Raw genomic sequence first — 24,173 nt, 5'->3', positions numbered from 1 at the left:
AGTCAAGTGATATAACCAGAGTCACACAGCTACTAAGTATTTGAGGTTGGATTTGAACTCAAGTCTTCTGGACTCCAGGCCTAATGTTCTGTCTACTGTGCCATCTACTGACATGAGACCTGTTTATTGGTTATTTGTAAAACTATTGCTGAAAAAGGGAGTCTATTTGACCCCAGATAACAGATCTAGACACAACGGATAGAAATGACACATCAGTATCATGAATATACTTCTTCACACTGAAGGCTGTCTTTGAATGGAGCAGGGTTCCCTTAGGATGTAGTGGGCCTCTCCTCTTCCCTAGCTTCATAGTCCATGTTGCCATTTGGAAATATAATCTCAGAGAGGGACAGAATCAAGATGGCAGAGTGAAATCAGCATTTTTGCTGACCTCTCTTTCTCTCTCTCAACAAATAAGCATTAAACTGAATTCTGGGCAAGAAAACCCAATAAGTCATTTTTTTTCCAGTTCAGGGCAGCTTAGGAAGACAGAAGGAGAGGGCTAGAGACACTGGGATGTGGGTTGACTGTAAGTATGGTGTGTGGCATCTTCAATGGTGGTGGCAATACCTGACTATGGTAATGTCAATAAAAGTATCCAGGGACAGTAAGGGGACTGGATACCTGGTCAGAAGTAGACCCCAGGGCACCCTTGTACTAGCACTGGGAGCAGGAATGCATGTCATTTGGCAGCTCTGTTGCCCATTACTCAGTTCAGGGTTGCACTTCCAGAGTGGGCTCTACCTAGATAGGGACCAGAGGACAGACCAGGAGGGCAGTGATAGATCTTTTTCTGGATCATACCAGGTGGGAATAACCAAAAAATTACAGACGCCTAGAGCAATATGTAAAAGCAAAAGGACATAAAAGCTCAGCCCAGTTTTCCCCCTCCTCAATCCTCAGAGACGAGCAGAGCCCATCCATAATATAAAGTCCAAATTCAAGAAATAGGCTGGAAAACTGAGTGCAAAACAAAAGAAACCTGAGCATGAAAACCTGCTAAGATGACAAGGAAGTTCAAGACACAAACTTAGAAGATAGTGACTTGAAAATACCTACAAACAAAACCTCAAAGAAAAATGCAGATTGGGCAGAAGCCCAATAAGCATTCCTATAAGAGCTAAAGAAAGAGATGAAAAAAGAGGAAATAAATTCTCAGAAATGTGAGTTGTTACTATTTCCTCCTCTCAATCAAAAGCTTTGCTTTGTTAAAGTTGCAGTATGCTAAAATTGTGGAATATGCAAGAACCATTCAATGATGTCCAACATTCATTTAAAACTAATGTAGAGTGAATTTTCATTATGCTAAAGTACTTCTCTCACCATTTTCATTTTCTTTCCGAACTTACTGAAGAAAATAAAAGGGTGTAATTTTAGCTGTATGATGCCAGTGAGTTTCATTGCAAAGTTTGTCAAGTTTGGGGGCCATGTGTCATTTTACAACAGCGCAGGAGTTTAGTCCTTGACACTGGAAACAAAGCCTGCTTGATGATACATTACTTAGAAAAATCCTGTCGTGGTGATAAATTATAATGGGAATATGACAGAATATTTTTTCATGATGGAGGAGAAAAAAGGAGAATATTGCCTATTAGTTCAACAATTAATACAATGTAACTATTATTAAAAATCATTGTCCCTCAGAAGCACAGTCATTAGATTTCATGATCTGGTAGTTTTCCTTTTCAACCTTTGGATAGTGTATTTTAAAAAAGACTTTAAAACAACTTTGTAAAATCATAGAATCTTAGTCTTAAAAGGGATGTTCGAGATCATTGAGTCCAATCACTATACCCAATGCATTAATTGACTTCGCAATATCCCTAATAGCCCTTCTTAACCTGGCCCCTTTCTACTTTTCTTGTCTCCTTCCACCTTGCTCCAGAGATGCTGGCTTCTTACCCAAGAAACAGTCTCAGTATGATGAAAAAAGCCCTGGAGTTTAGAGTCAGATGACTTGGGTTTGTTGTACAGCAAAGGCAGGGATAGATAGGATGCAATAGGAGGAAATGTGCACTTTGATGAGGCCAGAGGACCATTGAAATATTATATCCATCCAAGTCACTTTTATCCACACTATGGAGTTGAATAATTCTCTATAGATATAGGGGAAGAATAAACTGTTTACATGACCCTGGTATGGCAAATATGCAGGCTTAGCCAAACTCCATAAGGCATAATTGTGCATTTAGCATTTTTCCCCCTAAATGATGATCCATTTTTCATTAGCTTGTTGGCCTTCCTCTATTTTCATTCTTAAATTCCCTGGGCAGGGACTTTGCTTACTTGGGTTCTTGGGTCGAGCTTTCTTTGGTTCTTAAGGGGTCAGTGGATAGAATTCATAGCGTTTATAAACTTGGATGGAGAAAAAAATGCTTCCTTATTTTAACGTAAGGGATTTCCTTCATAGTCCTCTGCATTTTATTATATGCATTTAAAAACCTGATTCTGAGAAGGAATTCAGAGGCTTCCCCACATGACAGAAGGGGTCAGGACACAAAAAAAGGTTAAGAAATTTTGCTCTGTGATCAGAACCCGGAGAACACTGTACAGAGTAACAGCAACATCGTGCAATGAATGACTTAGCTCTTCTCGGCAGTGATCCAAAACCCTACCAAAGGACTCATGATGGACCCACAACCACAGAAAGAACTGATGGACTCTGAATGCAGATCAAGGTATATTATTTTCACTTTTTTATTTTTTGTGATTTTTCTTTTGACCTGTTTCTTATTTTACATGACTAATATGGAAATGTTTTACATGACTGCACACATATAAACTATATAAAATTACTTACTGTCTTAGGGAGGAGGGAGTGAAGGAGGGAGGGAAAAAATTTGAAACTCAAAATTTTAAAAAAATGAATATTAAAATTGTCTTTACATGTAGTTGGAAAAAATAAGATACTATTAAAAAAGAGAAATTCTGCTTTAAGTTGTTCCTCCCTTTCCCTGCTATCTCATGAGGTGATACTGCTTGTCCTTTTTACTATACCATCCTCTGGATAAGATTTTACAAATGGACTTTTATTTTAAATCAGTGTTGCTCTTGCCTTTGTAGATGAAAAACCTTATTGTTCACTCATTCAGTAATGTCTAACTCTTTGTGACCTCATAGACTACAGCATGCCAGACCCTTCTGTGCTTCACTATCTCCTGAAGTCTGGCCAAGGTCATACTTGCTTCCATGACACTATCTATCCATCTCATCCTCTGCTATCCTCTTCTCTTTTTGACTTTGATCTTTCCCAACATCAAAGTCCTTTTCAATGGGTCCTCCCTTTTCATTATGTGACTGAAGTATTTAAGCTTCAGCTTTAGTATTTGTCCTTCCAATAAATACTAGAGTTAATTTCTTTTAAGTATTGATTGATTTTATCTCCTTGCTGTCTAAGGAACTCTCAAGTCCCCTCGATGAAAAACCTTGGAGATAATCAAATCCTACCCTCTCAATGTACAGATGAGTAAACTGAAGTTTGGAAAGGTTGAGGGATGTGCCTAGAGTCAAATAACTAACAAGTGTCTTGAGGTTGGATTTGAACTCATGATTGCTAAGTTCTGTCTGTATTACCTGCGCCCCATAGTTACTACCCATATTTCTCCACTTGTAGATTAAGTAGAGCAAGTGTTTGCTGTCTAAGGGGGTAGAACTGGGCCCAGAACAGAACAGCAGGAGAGGAGGCTGCATTGACTTGGTGAAGTTGCAAAGTTCTTATAATGGACCCAAATTCTCCCCGAAGCTAAGATTGACTCTTGTAACACCAGAATTCTTCTGTTGATATTGTAACATCACCATTCATGCAGCACAACAGTCTTAAAGTAGCCAGGCTCCCCTTCCCTCCCCCTTCCCTCTCTCCCAAACCCTCCTCTCTCTCCTCTCCCTTTTTCCCTTTCCTCCCTCTCCTTCTTTTCCCTCCCTCTCCTTCTTTTCCCTCCCTCCAACTCTTTTCCTTTCCCTCTCCCTCCCCTTCCTCTTCTTCATTTGCCCCATTCCTCTCCCTATCCCTCCTATTCCTTTTTCCCCTCCTACTTCCATCCCCTTTCCCCTTCCCCTCTCTCCCTTCCTTCCTACTTTTCTCCCCCTCTTTCCTCCACATCCCACCCTTCCCAGGAGGCTACTCTCTTTCCCCCACAAATTAATTGTTATCTTTTTGTATCCATATTGTATATGGACAAAATACAATCTCCTTGCAGACAGAAACAGTTTCACTTTAGTGTTTATATCCCCAGCACCAAGGACAGTTCCTGAAACATGGTAGACTTTGACTAATAACTGCTTGAAAGACAGATTAAAGATCAATCCAAGTGCAATGGAGAAAATACAAAATAAGAATTAGTAGGCTATGACACATTACAAATAGAGAATGATAAAGGAGAAGAGTAAAGATTTTCATTAAAAAAGCAGAGACCACAGAGTCCTATCAAATTCCTTTTATAATACAAATATGATATTAATACTCAAACCAGGAAGGGCCAAAACAGAGAAAGAAAATTATCAACCATTTTTCCCCAATGAACATTGATGCAAAAACTGTAAATAAAATACTATCAAAGAGATTCAGTATCACAATATACATGCCAACATACAATATACAATATATCACAAGGATCATACATTATGACCAGGTGGGATTTTACCAGGAATGCATGGTTGGTTCAATATTAGGAAAACTATCAGAATAATTGACCATAACAACAACAGGCCCAGCTCCCTATCTACCAATGTGCTACCTTGCTCTCTAATGATGATTGATGATTGATAATGATAAATCATGGCAGTTTTTATAAGATAATAATAAAATTATATAAATTATATGTGTAATATAATATATGATAACATATAACATACTGACTATATTATATACATTATTTATTGTTGCTTGTCCTTTGTTTTTGAAGAGGACCAATAATATCTTGGGTGATGTATTGACTTGGGCATGAATTGGATTTAAGTGAGGCAGAACTGCACAGTCGTCAGTCAACCTCACTCTCTCTTCTAGAGTCATTGAAGTCCAATGGAGGATAAAAATCAGAATGGCTGGTGATGTCCCAGAGTGCAATGGGTGATCTTGGTATCTTTGATGTCTGGCCAAGTTCTAAGTGCTCCACAACCTCTGCTTCAGCCACTTTTATGGCCTTTGGCACAAATTACTCTCATCTATCCCCAAGGGGAATTCTTCACATGCTTAGGGTAGATACCCACTTAACTTACAAGAGGTTTGTTGGCTACCTTCAATCTGGATTAGCTCATCTGTCCAGACAGCTTTACTGGAAGGTGGTTGCTGCACATGCTACAGCTTCTTGAAACCACAGGACGGAGCTGGGAGAATCAGGTAGACATTAAAGGAAGATGAGCAACCCTGAAAAGGGCTTGGCAAAACATCACACCAGAGGTACTAGTCCTCTTGAACACCTCATACACCTCATATCATACATGCATATATACATATATATACACATATGTGTATATATATTATGTTATAACAAGTATGTACTACTAATAATATAAACAAAGATGGGCATGAGAGAAAGGAATCACTTAGAGAAAAATTCCCTGCTCCATTACTATACTTTAGAAAGCCTCCTACATCAGGGGCTCCTGTCACACTCTTACAGACAGACAGAGGCATGGCCAGGAATCCCACAATGTGGTCAGACCTGGAAGACTTATGGTTTGCTATGTTGAAAGGAATATTGAGCCAGATGAAGATACAGACCCATTGGTTTCTAGAAGCATGCACATCTAAGTCAGCCATGGAATTTTGATGTTGATTATTGTTGGCATGTAAGTGGAACCATCCAGCAATCATTAGGCTTGGCCCAAGTGGGAACATTTAGAATTGTAAATAGAAACCTTTTGAGATATATCTTTTCTGGATGACAGGGTGTAGAAGAATGGGCTATTGCTCTCTTGATATAACGGAGCACAGTGGAAAGAAGGTTGGTTTAGAAGTCAGTGGACCTAGTTCAAATCCTGACTTTAGCACCTACAATCTTGGGCTAGTTCTTTAATCTGGGCTCACCTTGATCTGCCAAGATATAAGGAAAACGAACACAGTAGATGGGGATTTTAGGAAAGACTCTGAGAATGGCTTCTGGCTATGTTCAAAATTATAGATCAGTGACGCTGATCTTTGTGATGACTAATTTCACTGAAAACTTGTGACTTTTTTTTCTTGATCCCCATATCATAAAAAATAGACATTTATCCCACCTTCTAGCATAAGTTCATAGAGCTAGACCAAGAACAACCTTAGAAGCTGTTGTATCCAACTCTTATTTTATAGATAATAAAATTGAAGCCCAGGGAACCTGATTGACTTGTTCAAGGCCACACAAGTATTTAGTGTCAAAGGTGGAATTTGAACTCAGGTCCAGCACTGGTTTGCAAAGTACATTATAAGAAATCCGGATAGATGGCATGCTCCTCAAATTTCCAAGTGATTCAGTGAGGGGAGGCATAGTTAATAGCTGGATGACAATCAGGATCCCAAAGAATTTTGCCTGTCCAAGACAGTGGCTTTGATAAAATGGAATTTAGTAATTGTAAAGTCTTCCATTTGGCTTAAAAATATCAGTATCATCAGTGTAAGATGGCAGAGGCATCATTAGCTAGCTAGTTCTGAAAAATATCTGGGGAATTTGGTGGATTGTGAAATCAGTGTGCATCATTAATATGAAATTGCATCCAGGAAAACTGAGATATTAGACTGTATCAAGCGAATTATCATCTTCAGGAAGGCAGTCTCATTGTATGTCTATCTTGGTCAGACCCCATTTGAAGCACTGTGACCAGTTCTGGATTCAATATTTGAGGAAAGACATTGATGAGCTAGCAAGAGTCCAGAGGAGGGCAAGCAGGGAAGGTTGAAGACCCTTGAGTCTATGAAAAAGGATGATTAGTTGAGGGACCTGGGGAGGTGTAGTCTACAGAACAGAAGACTCAGGGAAGACGTGACAGATATGTCAAGTGCTTCAAGGACTGTCATGAAGAAGAAAGTAGAGCCAAGAGTAAGAGTCAGAAGGTGCAAAAAATTAGTTTTTGTATAAGAAAAATTCCCCCCAAACTTGAGCTCTGTAAGAGTGAGTTGGAGTATCTTGGGAGAAATTGTCACTAGAAATGTTTGAGTAGAAGGTGGATGACTATTTGATGGTCATGACAGATGATCAGTTTGTTCAGGTGGTGGTTGGGTTTGAGAGCCTTGGACAGTCTTTCTAACTGGATTTCTGTGGTTCTGAGCTTTACAGCACAGTCAGTGAGACAAATACTGCAGGAACCACCCTGATCTCTATTTTGGTGGGGGACCGCCTAGGGGTCCACCTACTGTGGAATCTCCCTCCACATCAAGATGCAGATCAGTAACTTTTTGGTAACAGAATCTTAGAGAGACTGAAAGGGGTGACCAGGAGTTCCCTCTCTTATTTATATCCACAGAACTAACAAATATCTGGCCAAATTAGTCTTCTGGTTGTTCCTCACACAAAACATTCCTCCCCCACGCCAGGCTCTTCCCTTTGCCTGGAATGCCCCTTCTCTTTGGCTCCCGCTCTAAGAATCCTCAGCTTTCTTTAAAACTCAGCTCAGAAACCACCTCCTACAGGAGACCTTCCCTGATTGCCCCAAATGCTTATGCTTTTCTACCAGTTGACTTTTGATTTATTTTGTATAGACTTATAGATGTAGGCACTTGACTTATAGGAGCATTGTCCCTGCCATAGAATGGAAGTTCTTTGAAGACAACAATTCTATCATTGTTTTCTTCATATCTCCAGTGTGTGGCATAAGTGGGCACTTAATAAGTGCTTTCTTGAGTGATTAAAATGATTTGAACTCAGCCCAGCATCCTCTTGGCTACATTGCCTCTTAAATTAGCCCTAATCTTTATTAGAGAAGGATTCCAGGCCATGATTAGGCTTTGTTTTGGCTCACTTTTAGGAGAGAGAGACACAGAGGGAGGGAGAGAGAGGAGCAAGAGGGAGAAGAGAGAGACAGACAGACAGAGACAGAGAGATTCCTTGAAGAGAAAGGAAGGGGTGAGCCAAGAGCTGTCAGTTTCTTGAGCTGGCCGCCAGCCTAGGACATCTCGGTCAGCACCCAGAGCAGTCGGGGAGCAAGGAAGTAGTTGCTTTTTACGTTGCTCTAATCCTAAATCAGGTGTTTGTTGCTTGCACTACTCCTATGCTCCAGGGTTTTCAGAAAAGATCATGTTTGGTTCTTCTCAGTGTACAAAAAGCAAGTCTGTATATCAAGAACAAAGTCATATTGAGATCTTGGTCTACACCTTTTTTGACAGGCTGGGTTGGTCCTCAGCTTCCCGCCTCCCTTTCTTCCTTGGCACCCTCTAGTAACCAAAGTTCTTCCTCCCACCTCTTTGTAGCCCACTCAGAGTCAACTTGCCTCACTCACAGTTCTCCCCCATTCTCCTAAAGGCTATTTCCCTCTCTATTCCCTTCTTTGCCTCAGCAAGACTTTGAATTCCCTCAGGTTAGTGTATTTCAGCTGAGATTTATTGATTAAACCAATTCACATTCACATTAAGATGTGAATGACTGATAAAAGCCATTGGTTTGTATTTCTCTCCTTTTCTTGCAGGATAAAGAAAACACCAGTTTTACCATATGGAGTTTTATCCTTGAATACTACTACATAAAGGGAGGTAGGGATGATGTACAGCAGAAACAGATGAGCCTAATAGACAAAATACTCTCTTCGATTCATTTCATGAGTGTACCCCCCTCCCCCCGCCATAGCAGGCACTCAGTGTAGGGAATAAACCAAGAGGAGACTTCTTGCTCTTTCCTTATAGGATCATAGACATAGAGCTGGAAGGGACTCTAACCACTGAGTCCAAATCCCTTATTTTACAGATGAGGAAACTGAGGCATGGAGAGTTTAAGTGATTTGTCTTCATCTCTCACAATCACCTCAGGCATAAAACTACTTGACCTGGCATTTCAAGCCCATCACAACCTGGCCTTGGCTGGCTTACTCACATGGGATATCAAAAGAGATACTACATGTGAAGTTCTTTGCAGACTTTATAGTTTTATAAAAATGCTAGGTATTTAACAACAACACACCCTACAGCCCGGCCATGACTTACTTCCCGATCCCATGCCTTAAACTTGGCACACTATCTCCTACCTCCTGGACTTTGCCCTTTGCCTGGACTGCACTCTCTCCTATCTTCCTGCAAGGTTCGGCCTTGGTGCTGCCTCCTATGGGAAAGGCTCAGAATAGCTGCTTAAGAAATGTGTTGGTTTGGATTGAATTTTCCTTCAACAAAGATGATGAGGATGATGATGATGACTAACATTTATTTAGCGCTTACTATATCCTAGACACTCTGCCAAGAGTTTCGCAAACATTATCTAATTTGATCAGCTATTGAACATGCTTTATCAATTTATTTAGACCTGAAAAGCAAGTCACTTTGAGGCTGTTATTCAAAAGGAAATGTAGAAAGAAAAGTCAGTACTGAGCAGTCCGATTGAGGCAGAACACACTGCTACATTCATTGCACTTTATCAATAAAAGTGGCCTGAGTTTAACTAATTTACATTCCCTTGGGGCCCTGGGTAATGGGCTCATTTTTATAATATTCCTATAAAATATGAAAAATATGAATGATATATCTGGACCAGCCATGATGATTGATATTTGATATTCATATTTAGGCCTTGGTATGCTTCCCTAAAATATATTTTTAAATTTATTCATCTTAATATTTCATAAAAAAGCTGAAGTGGAATGCAACCTGGTGGTTTACGGGAAAAATATGGCCAGGGTTTTGAGTGCCTGAGCAGGTGATGTCAGCCCCAGGATCAGAGTCAGGACAAGTTCATAGGGAAGATCCAGCCTGGTTTTTTCACTACCTCTCCTAAAGGAGGAAGGGACATCAAAGGTCATCTGGTCCAACCTCCTCATTTTCTAGATGAAGAAACTGAAAGCCAGAGAGGTTGGCTAACATTTCCAAAACCATGCAGGGACTACACATCAGAAGAGAATTTGAACTCAGTTTCTCAGAATTAGCCCACTTTCCAAGGTGTTAGGTTGCTCAGTGGCTGGAGTGCTGGGCCTAGAGTCGGTCTTAAAGACCATCTAGCTATGTGACCTTAGGCAAGTCACTTAACCTTTGCCTGCCTCAGTTTTCTTATCTGTAAAATGGGGATAATAATGGCATTTACCTCCAGGGGCTTTGTGAGGATCTAATGAGACAAAATACTTAAAGCATCGTGCAAATGCCAGCTACTATTATCATCACACTATGTCCCTTTCTTAGCAGGTTACTCCTGGGATCACCTTCTTTGAAGAAATTGTCAGGAGGTGACATAGTACAGGGGGAGGAGGGAAGGGTATACGCATTTATTAAGCACCGACTATGTTCCAGGCGCTATGCTAGACATTTTTTTTTGCACATGAAATGGGAAATCTATTGTGTACAATTTGCTATTCCTTCTAAAAATATAATAAAATTATCACGTAAATTTCTTTTTTCCCTTTTCTCCTCCCCCTGCCCCACCCTAGAAATGGCTACCATTAGACACAAATATGTGTGTATACAAATATATATATATGCAAAATCATTCTATACGTACTTCTATTTCTCAATTCTTTCTCTGTATACAAATAGCATCTTCCTTCATATGTGCTTTATAGTTAATTGAGGTATTTATAATAGTAAGAATTATTTATTCCCTCAAAATTGTTCTACAAATATCTCATTTGATCTGCACAACAACCCTGAGAGGTAAGTGCTACTACTATACTCATTTGACAAATAAGGAAACTCAGGCAGACAAAGGAAAAGTGATTTGCCCAGGGTCATACAGCTAGTAAATGTCTAAGGCTGGATTTGAACTCAACTTGTCCTGACTCTCAGCCCAGTGCTTTACGCACTGTGCCGCCTAGTAGAAAAAGCGATGAACCTGGAGTAAGAAGATACTTGTGTTGAATCTCATTTCTACTTTATGAATGGGGAAACTGAGGCACTAAGTTTCAGTTATTCCTCTAAGAACTTCAACTTCCGTAAATGCTGCTTTCCCCATGCAGGTGACAACCCCTCTTTGAGAGTAGCCGTGGCAACCAATTCATCACCTTGAAGTCAATCTGATGGCTACTCTCTCTGTACTTAATCCTGATGGAATCTGGATGACAAATTTACATATAGTCCATCACAAGGACTACATTCAAAATCTGTGTAGCTTGGTGGGACTTATTCAAATCTGAATTCAAACTGAGTTCAAATCCAGTCTCAGGCACCTATCTGCTATGTGACTCTGCATAATTCACTTTACCCCCTGCCTGCCTCAGTTTCTTCATTTGTAAAATAGGGATAATAATGTCTACCTGCCAAGGTTGGGGGGATCTAATGAGACAGTATTTATGAGGCACTTTACAAACTCTAAACACTATATAAATACTAGATATTGTCATCATTGTTATTATTATTGCTTTCGGGAGCTACCAATCAAGGTTGTGCTAAGGATAAACGAGATAAAGTAAATATAATGTACTATTTCATATGCAAAGTATTTTGCAAACTTTAAAACTCCATATAAATATGAACTGCTATTAGTGAAAGCCTGAATAGTTCCTTCTTAAGGAGAGCCAGCGATGGCAGTCCAAGGTCACGTTAAATCACACCTAAAGATCTGGGATTTTCCAAATTACATCTCCATCTTTGGTCCGCTCTCCTAAGCAAACCATTCTCATTGTATGTAGTTAACAAAATAGCTTCGCTAAATGCCTTTTACAATTTAAACTGACCTTCTAAAATAAGGTTCTTTGGCTTCAGTTCAAGATTTTCCAATCATAAGAAACTCCTGTTCCTAGACAGATGTAGCTCTCAGGGTGAAAATACTAAGGAGATAGACACAGAGAGAGAAAGGGGAGAGAGAGAGAGTGAAAGAGAAAGAGAGATAGAGAGAGAAAGAGAGAGAGAGAGAGAGAGAGAGAGAGAGAGAGAGAGAGAGAGAGAGGGAGGGAGGGAGGGAGGGAGGGAGAGGGAGGGAGAGAGAGAGACAGAGAGAACTGAGGCAAGAGGGAACACCAGTAAACTATTTCCTCCACCCACCCCCAGGCAATTCTGAAACACACACACATGCACACATGTATGTAAATACACACGAATATGCACACATATGTATCATATAGGTATACACCCATGTGTATGTGTGCATATATGTGTATATACATATGTATGTATATGTACACACATATGTATGTATATATATATGTATATTTCCATCCCCTCATGATGAAGCTTCTCTGTGACCTTTCCCCTGAACAAGTCCATCTTTAGCTTTGGTAGTATCTGATGCCTTCCAGGGTTCTTCTAGCTCAGAAAGGATAGAGATAGATTGTGATATATCAGTGCCTGTAGTGTGTTAGCAACTCTATCTGCCTGCACCGGGAGATCCACACATTTTAATTATGGGCTGGGTTTCTTAGGCTTTGGAATTAGAGTAACTGAGTATATCCCTGCTTTACACATTCACGGATGTATTCTAATCTGTGTGTAGGAGAATTTATGGGCCCAGTTCCCATTAGCATTAATGGGAGTTGCATATATAAATCCCTGCATGTCAAAATGAGAATATACCCTTTAGTCTCAAGGATGAATTAGTCACATCTCTCTTTCCAGCCCCTCCTGCTGGGTGATTTTCTAAATACCTTTGGCAAATATTTGACCATATGATGCTTGGCTTGTGGCTGAGTCTTAAGGGTAGAATGACTTTCTTGGTTGAATAGGACCTTATTTGATGAGTTTAATTCAACAAACAGTTATTAATTACATACTCTGTGTCAGGTCCTGGGCTGTGCAGCGGTAATACAAAGACAAGACAGAAGTAATATTCTATCATATCAATATTCTATCAGTTTTGTTACAAGTGACCTCAACTTGTTGCAACGGGACATCTGGTGTATGCACAGACCTCATCAGCTTGGTTGGCTGATGAAGTGTCTTCACATGAAGAGGACTTCTCTCCCTCTCTGGTGTGTGTTTTTCCTTTGTTGCTGAAGAAGACCATGCCATCAGAGAAATAATGACATGACTTGTGCTTGACTTTGTCTTGGGTGAGGGAGAACTGTGCAGGTCATCAGCCTCACTTCTCCTCCAGAGTCATCTGAATCCAGTGACCAGATGTTCATCAGCATGACTGGAGATGACCCAGGATGAGGGAATTGGGGTTAAGTGACTTGCCCAGGGTCACACAGCTAGTGAGTGTCAAGTGTCTGAAGTGAGATTTGAACTCAGGTCCTCCTGATTCCTGCACTGATGCTCTATCCACTGTACCACCTAGTTGCCCCCCTTCCTTGGTACTGTCACCTTGACAGTTACATCTGTTTAAAAAGAGGAGCTTTTTTTGACTCTGGGAAATCTTGAATTGAATCAAAATGACATATGTAAGAGATGGGGCAGAAAAAAAAACATGGCAGAGCATGTGTAGACATCCTTTAACTGGTTTTTGTCAGCTAGCTTTATGGCAAATGAGATGCTGAATATCTGTGGGGATTTTCAAAAAGACCTGTCAGCTTTGGGTATTTGTTCTTGACTCATGTTTGCTTCTGGGGGAATATGAATGACTCTTTTGCTCATGATATCTGGGGAAGGCATTAGATAGTGAAGTCTCTGACCTTGAAAATTTAGAAAGCTTGAGAAAGCGAGCCATGGGATCTTGGAATTCAGAGTAGGGTATTGCAACCAACCCAGCATCAATGCCCAAGGAACAAGGAGTGAACTTTAGGAGAATGTTATGATTCCCTGACCAGTGGAAACTAAGGACTCATATCACAGGGATGTTACCTTTGGATGGGAACTTGGTAAGACTGATACTTCTTAGGAAATGAGCTAAGTAAAGTCTGCTCCCCCTCTCCCTAGAGTCTGAAGTAGTGTTGAGGAGAGCATGCCTCCAAGGTATTATGGGTGATGTTTGCATTTTGTTCTTGTTCTGTCTATTAAGTAGATATCTCTTTGTAGAAGCTTATAGATATGAAGGGGTTATATAGTCTGAAGGGAAAAGATCAGGCCTCTAACAATGGGGGAGGGGGGACACAGCCAACAGGAACATGAGGCAGTGTCAAAAGAATCTAGAGATCCCCCAGTCTACCAGGGTCACACCCCTGGACACTTGAGGGGGTGGGGCAGCAAGCTTGACTCTGGGACAGAGAATCAGATCATCCATACTGTACTGTCATATTTGGGTTACAAGAATGCTTGTGTGATTGTTTTCTCCAAGTTGACCTACAGCGGGAATTCTTTCTTGATTTCTCTTAGTTCTTAGTTCTCTCTCTTTCTGCAGATGTTAACCTGTATGATCATATCTTGTATCCTGCTGCCCCCATCCTCACTTTGCTACTCCCCTCCTCACCAGGAGAGGATGAACTACTTGGAGGGGTGAGATGAGTTCTCTTTTTGTCTCTGTGCCCTTGGTAGTTAGCACAGAACCTTGGAATTAGTAGCCCTTTCATAAATACTTTTTGGATTGTATTGGAAAGGATTGGCAGTGCTGAGAACCTGCTATATTTTACTGTCGACATTTAGCTGAAAGGTAGTTGGGTTTTAGCTTTATCTTGAACAGTGGTTAAGGCTTAATTGTGCTATTAAAATCCTTTTTCTTATCATTGTAATTGTTAATAAAAGCATTATTATGTCACTAGGTGCTATCTGTCCTTCATCTACACAAATGGCATTAACCAACCAACTGTCAAAATGGTCTGGGGTCTGATTTTTTGCCCAGCCTTCATCGAAGATCTAGGTTTACTGACTGCTCATACGGGATATTGTAGAGGGAATTCCTGGACAGATAGCACTAGAGCTGGACAGCTCCTGGGATCTCTTCCAATGCTTGATGTCTGTGGCAACACCCTGAAATGAGCATGGGGCAGTGGGAAGAAGGTGAGCTTTGTAGTCAGAGTACCAGGGTTCAAATATGAGCATATCTGCTTTCAATATGTGTGACCTTGGGCAAGTATCTTTATTTCTCTGAGTCTCTATTTCCTCATATGTAAAACCAGGGGTTGGATTTAATGGACACTGATTTTCCTTCCAATTCTAGACCTCTCATTCTCTGATTCTAGAAGCTGGTTGGTAGGAATTTGAAGTAGGTTAGTCTTGGATCAGAAATAAGCTGACTAGTTTTCTTTTCAACAGAAGCTCTTAATATGGGGTCTAAGGAGATCCCCAAGGGGAGCATGAATAGATTTCAGGAGGTCTATGAATTTCCATAGGAAAAAAATTGCATCTTTATGTTTATGAACTTATATCTGCAATTTAGTATTCCCTAGTAAGCAACAAATATTATATTCCAAAGAGTGTATAGGTTTTACCGCACTGTCAAAGGCTTCTGTAACACAAAAAAGTCTAAGAATCCTGACACTAGCTTCATTGATAACTCATTTGCATTGTTATTCAGCTTTCCTTGTTTATCTCTTCTGTCTTCAATAAGCATTGCTAAATACCTACTGTGCATCAGGTACTATGCAGGGTGCTGGAAATCATATATAAAAGTGAGATAGTCCCTATACTCAAGGACCTTGGATTCTATGCCATCAATGAGACAAAGAGAGGAAGATGAGAAAGCAACGGGAGAGTGTTGCTGGGAGGCAAACATTGGCTTGATTTAAGAAAAAGCTTCCCAACAATGAGGCATCTTCTGAAGTGGAGTGGGCTGCCTGGGGGGTGGGCTCTCCATCACTGGAGAACTTTCATCAGAGGCTGGATGACCATTTGTTGGGGAGGTTGTAGAGGATGTCACTTAACCTTGTTTGCCTCAGTTTATTCATCTGTAAAATGAACTGGAGAAGAAAATGACAAACCACTCCAGTATCTTTCCCAAGAAAACCCCAAATGGGATCATGAAGAGTTGGACACAACTGAATAACAACAATAAACCTCTTACAACATAGATGATTAATTAATTTATGGAATTGAATTAAAATCTTGACCCAAGATCTCCAAGGTACCTTAGGGGTCAGTGTCACTGGATCTCAGAGAACATGGTCTAGCTCTATGATCCTAGAACCTATTACAAGGAGGAAAATTGGTCTTTGAGCAAATGATTTCTCCTAGTCCAGAGATATAATCATGGATGATGAAATGCAATCTTAAACTAAGTTTGAAGGAGCTCATAATTACAGAAAGTAAGGATTCAGGCCAGAAACAGAGATGATAAGTTGTTGAGGTGTTACCCCTCTACACAGCAGGAAATTCTCCCTAATGGAATTAATGAGGTCGCTTGACATTGAATAGCAGTAGATTAACCAACCTCTGGTTTACTGGTTAAAAAGCTAGCTTACTAAGATCTGTAGTTTGTCAAAGTCTGGGATAATTTTGTGAATTATGGCTCCCTGTGCCTATACTAGAAGGCGGCAGATGGGAGAAGAGAGGAAGAGTTACTCTCCTAGTAGGAGATACTATATATAGCAGGGAGCAAGGAAGGAAACTCTCCAGATAGATATAGACAGAGAGAGTTAAATTGGATTGGTCGGAGCCAGAAATGGCTTCAAGGATTGTGATCTGTTGTAGCAAAGAAGAGAGCCACCTATGGAATCAAGAGAATGTGGGAATCGTGTCAAACTGCAGAAAAGAGCAGAACTGTGTGTGGCCACAGAGCAATCCACCCAGTAGAACTCCTGGAGCCAAGAGAAATAATGGGAGGATTCCATGGGCACAGAAAAGACCTTGAGGCCTTGCAATATGGGAGGTTTGAGTTACCTTGGTCATATGTGTGCCTCATTACTCTTGTAGTTCCCACAGATGTTAGATATATTCGTGAAAGAATGATTGCCAGATTTATGGGGGAAGGATTTTCAGGTTCTATTCTTGTTATACCATCTAAGTAAATGCCTTTGTTTTGAACTAATTGTGTTTTCTGGTTGTCTGTTAAGGGGATGATCATGGATAGAGGCACATCAATTATTGTAGAAGTTCAGATGCATAGAGTACTTTTAGAACCCAAGAGTAGTGGCCACCTTTGGCAGATCAAACCCTTGAGTGTGAATGCAAGTTAGGGGAGTATCCTGGGAGGGGCACACAACAGATGTTATACTATTAACCCATGATCCTGCAAATGAGGCTGACAAGACATGGTTAGACTTGTAGAAACCAGGAGAGAGAAACACACAGGTATAAAACACTAAAGTTTACAAACCTCTTCCTTATTTTAACCTTGTGAGATAGAGGTGTAGGCATTGCTAGCTCTATGTTACAGATGAGACAACAGAGACTTGGAAAAATAAAATGTAGTCCAAGGCTGCATAACTCCTGAAGGTCAGACATGGGACTTGGACTCTGTCTCTCTACTGGATCATGATTTTCCCTAAGAATAAGAAGGTTTCTGAGTTCTTAAAAGTTTTGATCTAATCAATAACCTTCACTACATATTTAGGCATGTGCTGAGCAGTATTTGTTTTCCTCCAGGCAAAGGGGTAAAAATATTCTCCTCTATCTCAAGTATATAGGGAGTTATAGGGAAGAGAGTTGTTCCACTCCATTTGTTGAAATATGCATGGAGTATTGGAGTGGCGCATTACATGTACTTGAGCAGTGCAGAATCGAACAGGGCTGTGATCCAGCAGGGTTTCTCCCACTTACCTTTCTATGACCCCCTTAAAAGAGAATAATTAAAATTCTTGGAAATCTAGTAGAAGTGACATTGGGTTCATCAAAGCTATGCCAATAGCTTTGGGAGGTTTTCATAATCTGGAAAACATTGGAGAATGCAAATATAGGATCATTGCTTTGGAGCTTAAAGGAACTTTAGAAGTCATCAAGTTCAATCTCTTCTTTTTAGAGATTAAGCCCAGCCTTACTTAAAGTCACACAGGTAGTGACAGAGATAAAATTTGAACTCAAATCTTCTGATCCCAAAACCACACTCTTTCTATTACACCAAGCAGTTATCAAAGAATTGGTTCCTATAAATAGTGTTCAAAAGTCTTATGCAGTTCTAAGTTATTATGATTTCTTGGACCATCCCATATCATCTTAGAATCAAGAGCTAGTATTTTCAGGGGCTCCACAAAAGAAGGTTGGACACCACATGACTGATTTTCTTGACTACAAAAGCTCATGAAGATGGTCTTCTAAGGCATGGGAGAGATTGTAGGTTATGTTTTTCATGGAGGAAGGATTTATTGATCTTCAAGAGAACCCTGTGAGGTACATGCTATTATTGTCCTCATTTTATAGATGAGGAAATTGAGGCTAGGTGAGTTTAAGTGACTTGCTCAGAATCACACAGCTAATAAGTGTATGAGATAGGGTTTGAACTCAAGTCTTTCCAACTCCAAGTCCAGTAAACTAAGAAAAAAGTTAAAGCTTCTAGACCCTTGTAATGTTAATAGGTCGAGGCCCTTTCATTGGCTGCTGAGCAAAAATTCGGTGGACATGCTAAAGGGATCCTTCATCCCCAGCCTAATCCTCTGGATAGGTCAGAGTCATCCTCATTGCTTCAAAACTAGGAGAAAGAAGGCTGGCCAAGGGAAAGATGGCACTATTTGGTTGTCCACTCCCCTTGCTTTTTTTTTTGCAGAGATGGGGAACTATGGCTATAGAAAATTGAATATAATATCAGCCTTTTTCATTCATTGGTTAGTTTTACTGAATTGTTTTTCTCTTCATTTTTATAAGGAAAGGGAAAGGAGATATTAGAAAATGTAGGTAATATAAAAATAAAAGTTATTAATCATTTTAAAAAGCATTCCCTGGACTTATTTACAAATGACTGGCCTCTCCTGCTATTCCAGAGGAGGGTCATTTGACTCCCCATTTTATCACACTGCATCCCTAACTTGATAGGAAGTGGTAGAGTCAGATCAAGCCCATGGCTGTAGTCTTAGAGCCTAGTGTCAGAAGTGCCTCTGTTAGGTCAGTTCCCCTGTCAAACACTATGTCCCAGGTTGAGCATGCTGACTGTGGGGCTAAGAGAACTTTACTATGGCTGTCACATCATCATCAAAGTTCAACCGGGATTCTGGGTTTTGGGATGCAGTGGTCAGGTCCACAGCTCTTGTTTCCTATCCATGTGACTGTTTTTTCCCAGAATACTGTGCATGAGTTTACACTGTGGTGTTATTACTTGGTGTGGATTCTGAATGAGTGAGGAGGCTCAGCAAAGTAGGGCTTGAGTAAAAGGTTACTTGAATCTCAGAGAGGATCTGCCATGGGCAGCAGAGGTCTGGCATGGGTCATAGAGACAAAGGTCATGGGCATCCAAGTGGTACATAAGCCAATAGCAGAGACACAGGGTGCTAGGTAAAGGAGAAAAGACAATTGTATGAAAGGAAAACAATTGTAGGGACCTGGCCATAATATCCTTAACTCTACTGAAGATGGTTATGAAAACTGATGTGAGTGTCTTCAATGTTCATTTACCCCTGTAGAGCCAGAATTCTGTAGCCTATTTCCCTGGGATGAGAAGGAAAATGATTGGGAAGCAAGACTTTGGATGAAGGAGAAATTGTGTGTTGTTATCTTCTTGAGTTAGAGGAAAATCTATCAAAACTATCTTGGTCCAAGTGGGACCTCGTTCAACATAAGTGCCAAGGGGTTGACCTTCATGTGTTTCTTTCCTGGTATGTTGAGGATTCAGAGGAGATCTAAGAGATGACAGTCATTTAGGAAGAACTTCAACCAACATTTACACCTGATTAATTTCCTTGTTATGTGATTTTGTGCTGTTTTCATCAAATGACTTTTGCTTTGAATTCATGTGTCATATGGTATGGTTTAGCATAGGGATATACTGATGGGGATTTGAACCTTGGATCTGAGTTCTAACTATTCTGAGACTAGATGTTGCTAAGAGCTCTGCTGAATATGGTGCAATATGCTTCAATACAGCATCTGTTCATAGGCTCCTAGACTTAGAAAAGGGACCATAGAGTTCACTTAATATAGGAGTTCTTAACCTGAGGATAACAGATCCCCAAGGAATCTGTGGATAGTATAATATAGTATAATATAGGACAGTACTTAATGGTATAATATAGAATGTTATGGTATAGTATAGTATGACATGATATGGTATAGTATGTTATGACATAATAATGCTAGAGCTGCATTATGAGTGTGTATCAGGCCATTTTCTTGTTTACTATAAAACCTGTTTGGAAGATACTGACAGGACTCAGATGTGCCCATTTGCCCCTTGCTTTTAAAAATTAAAAAGAGGGTGAAAGTGTCTCCAAATCCTTTTGGAGAGCACCTGAACAATGTCCCTACAACGTGCAGTTCTCTATAGGTGTGCATATACAGTGAAACAGGAACATTTTCTGCTCTCAGTGGATGTTAAAATTTCATATGAGTAACTGTGGAATCAATCTGTTTAATGCCACAAATACGAGTTAACAGGCAAGAAGGTCAATCCTGTCAGGGACACAGGTAGCAGCATGGGAAAAGGGATGTCCCTTTTCAAAAAAGCCCTGGTCCTGTGGTGGAGATGTGTGCAGCCACACCTTTTAAATCAAATGAATCAAATGGTTAAAAGTCCAGTGCAGGAAATCCAAACTGTGATTAAAATTTAAAAGATTTGATAAATAGCTTTTAAATTAATTGTGTGTGTGTGAAAGAGGGAGAAACAGGGAAAGAGAGAGAAAGAGACAGACACATAGAGAAAGAGAAACAGAGACAGAGAGAGAAGGAAAGGGAGAGATAGACTGAAATGGGGAGGAAAGGGAGGAAGAAGGAGGGAGGGAAGAAGGGGAGGGAGAAAGAGAGAAAAAGAGAGAGAGGAGAGAGAGAGAGAGAGAGAGAGAGAGAGAGAGAGAGAGAGAGAGAGAGAGAGAGAGAGAGAGAGAGTTCTGTGTAGAAGTTCTGCATGTATCTGGGACCTCCATCACTTAATATCTGATTGACTACTCAGACTGAGAATGTATTCTGTTTGATGTCCAATTGCAGGTGTTAGTAGGAGAAAAACAAATCAGCAACAAACATAAAATACAGTTGCAGAGTGTAAAAATTTAAGTCTGCAGCATCAAAAATAACAAGATCCCTGCTATGAAATTAGAGAACACTCATGAAAGCAAAAGTCAGTGTGACTGCGGACTATGAAAACATAAAGGGATCACCATATGTAGTAATAGGGTAATTAAATCCAGTGCTTTTCACTGGGCTGATTTTATAGCGTCTTCTTCTGGATGCCAGTTTGGAGGCTGCCAGCAAATATTTTCTTAATTACCAAAGGAGACAATATGTGTCCCACCATCTCATTCATAATATTTGATCAAGCACAAAGCAGAGTTTGGAGTTTGTGGAAAGAAAGATGTTGGGGAGAGGGAGGAGAAAGAAAGTGCCCTCTTATTTTGGAGGAGGAGAGGTGAGAGGCAAGAATGAAGAGGAAAAAATCCTGAGACCTCAATGTTTTAACCAGGATTTTTTACAGGGAAAAATCCGACTGCCGTGATAGAATCGGCTGCTTCCATAATAAACCCTCCCAAAGTCAACAGTTCATAAAGTCTTTTGTTCTAGTAAAAGGGTTTTTAATTTTTAACACAAACTCACACTTTGGTATGCATGAGCTTAAGTAAAATTAGAAGACATGTATATAATAGGATTTAATGGATTATCATCTGCATTTTCCAAAGATGTCAGCTCCTCTCAGCTCTGATGGAATAGCACTTAATGTAAATTTAATTTGAAGTGATGTATGGAAGGCTTGAGGTGGTCCTCTGTGATTCCCTAACCGCCTGGAGAGCCTCGGTGGCGAGCATCTGGATTTGGCCGCCCCGAATGCCCAGCAGCATCTCCTAACTAGGATTAATGAGGTGGCCTGTTCACCAGTGATCCAAAGGAGGCATGCTACATTTACTCCCAACAATATGAATAGGAGGGCCCGTTTCCTTTGGGGGCGCGTTGTTTGATGAGACTTAATGACGGCCTCGATCGTGGAGGTAATAAATATATGGGATTGAAAGCTCTTTTGCTTGGTCAAATTTAAATGTTATTAAATCATAAAATGGTTTTGGGGAAAATAAGGTGGAACTTAAGGATATGAATGTGTATGTATGTGTAGGGTGGGGGCTTCTTTATAGTAATGGTATATGCCTTTCACTTTTTTTTACCTTCCCCCCAAAAGAAAGATTCCTCCCCCCACTTCTCCTCCCCTTACAATGATCTGGATAAATACCAAACAAAGTCTCAGATGGACGATTTTGACGGAACTTCATTTATTTATTTATTTATATTTTGCCCGAACCTGTGATTAGAAGTTATTAAACTTACTTAAAAATTTTGTTGCTAATTATGTGTGTCTGCACACGTGTGTGTGCGTGTGTGTGTACATGTGCATGTAGGGACAAATTAGAGACTGCTGAGTTGGGTGGAAACTTCTTTTTCCCTCCCCCGGACCATCCAAGCATCAAAATTTTATTTTGTCTTTGTGGCTGACTGAGCATCGAATGAAACCGACCTCGGCTAATTTCAAATTTCCTTTGTCATTGTGGGCTCTGGCCCAAAGTCTATAATAAATGGTCAGGAGATGAGTAGAAACTGGATGAATAGTGAGAGGCATTCATCAGGCAAACATGGAGTCCAGATCCAATTATATGCATTCATTAAGTGATAATGATATCATGGTCTTTAACTAGGAAGAAAAGAGTGTAATTGAATAATAACAGTTGTCCAATCCCCACGGAACACACTTTCCATCCCAGCCGGGCGACCCTCGGGGATGATGCAGGATTGATGGAATTCTATTAGTCTTTGATGGATTTATTATGAAAGCCTGAGTGGACTCGAAGCTCACTTTGTCACTCACACTAATCAGTATCGTAAGGCCCCGAGCGGGCAGGCTTTTGTATCCCTTTGACAAAGACAAGGTTAGGGGAGGATGACAGACACCCAGACCTTTACAAACCCATACTGCAAAATGAAATGGGCCAGCTGAGCTCTGGGCTGGGACAGAATTTTAATTTGTTTATCAATGGCGCTCACATGTGCAACACCATAAGGGTATTTGTCAGCGGAGTAGCACTCAGGCTAAACTCTTTTGTTTGGCAAGTGGAGCTTGGAAAAATATTTATTGAACTGTAAAAAACAGGCAAAATGGGAAAAAAAAGGGTGTGTGTGAAGAGAATGGAAAGAAATGACTTGCATTACTATGCATAAGACAGGGCAGTAGCAGGGTTTCTCTTGGACTTATTTGTCCATGTCTGGAAGCCCAATACTACTAGTACAGACCTGACCCCATCTTCTCCCACCCCCATACGCACACTCCCGCGCGCGCGCACGCACGCGCGCACACACACACACACACACACACAGACACAGATACACACACACACACACACACACACACACACACACACACAGACAAGGGAACCCCAGAGCACAATGGGCTCTTTTTTTCAGTGAGGAATACTTGTTGACTTCTTTTCTGATGCTGCTGAAATGTCATATAAAAATGAAAAGGTAGTCAGTAGGACATTGTAGGAAGAGGTTGGATTAGTGGTTTTCATTGTGGGGTGTAAGATTAGGTTGTGTCCCTTCACCACGAAAAGGCTCAGATTATCAAAAATACTTTTTCTATGTAGAGTAACATTCAGGTCCTTTGATACCGAGTTTGTTGGTTGCATTTTCCCCCCCAATTTAGATTCAAGCAGTGTTGTGTCTGTCTGTGGTCAGAGCCCATTGGCCTGGGAAAACTAGACAATTTGTTGGGCTATGGATCGGTGTAGGAACACTGCCCAAGGCTGGCACCCTTGGGGCCCCATTTAGGATGGCTGCTGCCAGGGTTTGTCTTTGGGTTATTGTTGTCGAATGATACCTATTTGTAATCTCCTTTTCCACTTGAGCTACTCTTGTATTTTGCAGGGGTATGTTTTGCATCCTAAGAAGAACCTATGAATTCAAAGCAGAGACTACTAAAAACAGAAAACTGTTCCATGTCACAGTCCTGGGTGGAGTCTCTGTTGGTTTGATTTGGGTTCTTGTCTCATTACCTGGGAGGACTGTAAAATCTGTCTTAGTTGGCTCATGAGACATGAACTTTGGGTAGGTTACAAGGCCCTCCCAAGACACCTGTGGGGACTTCCAAGGGCAGAGTGTATCCCAGAGAACTCTTCCTCTTGGATGATGTTTTTCTAAACTGACTGATGAAATGTGGTCTGTTTTCCCTACTTGGCTTCTAGGGCTGTTAACATACTTAACACCAGCAATGACTGTG

Source organism: Notamacropus eugenii, chromosome 2 (assembly GCF_028372415.1).
Source record: "Notamacropus eugenii isolate mMacEug1 chromosome 2, mMacEug1.pri_v2, whole genome shotgun sequence".
NCBI classification, from domain to species: domain Eukaryota; kingdom Metazoa; phylum Chordata; class Mammalia; order Diprotodontia; family Macropodidae; genus Notamacropus; species Notamacropus eugenii.
This window is presented reverse-complemented; position numbering follows the sequence as displayed.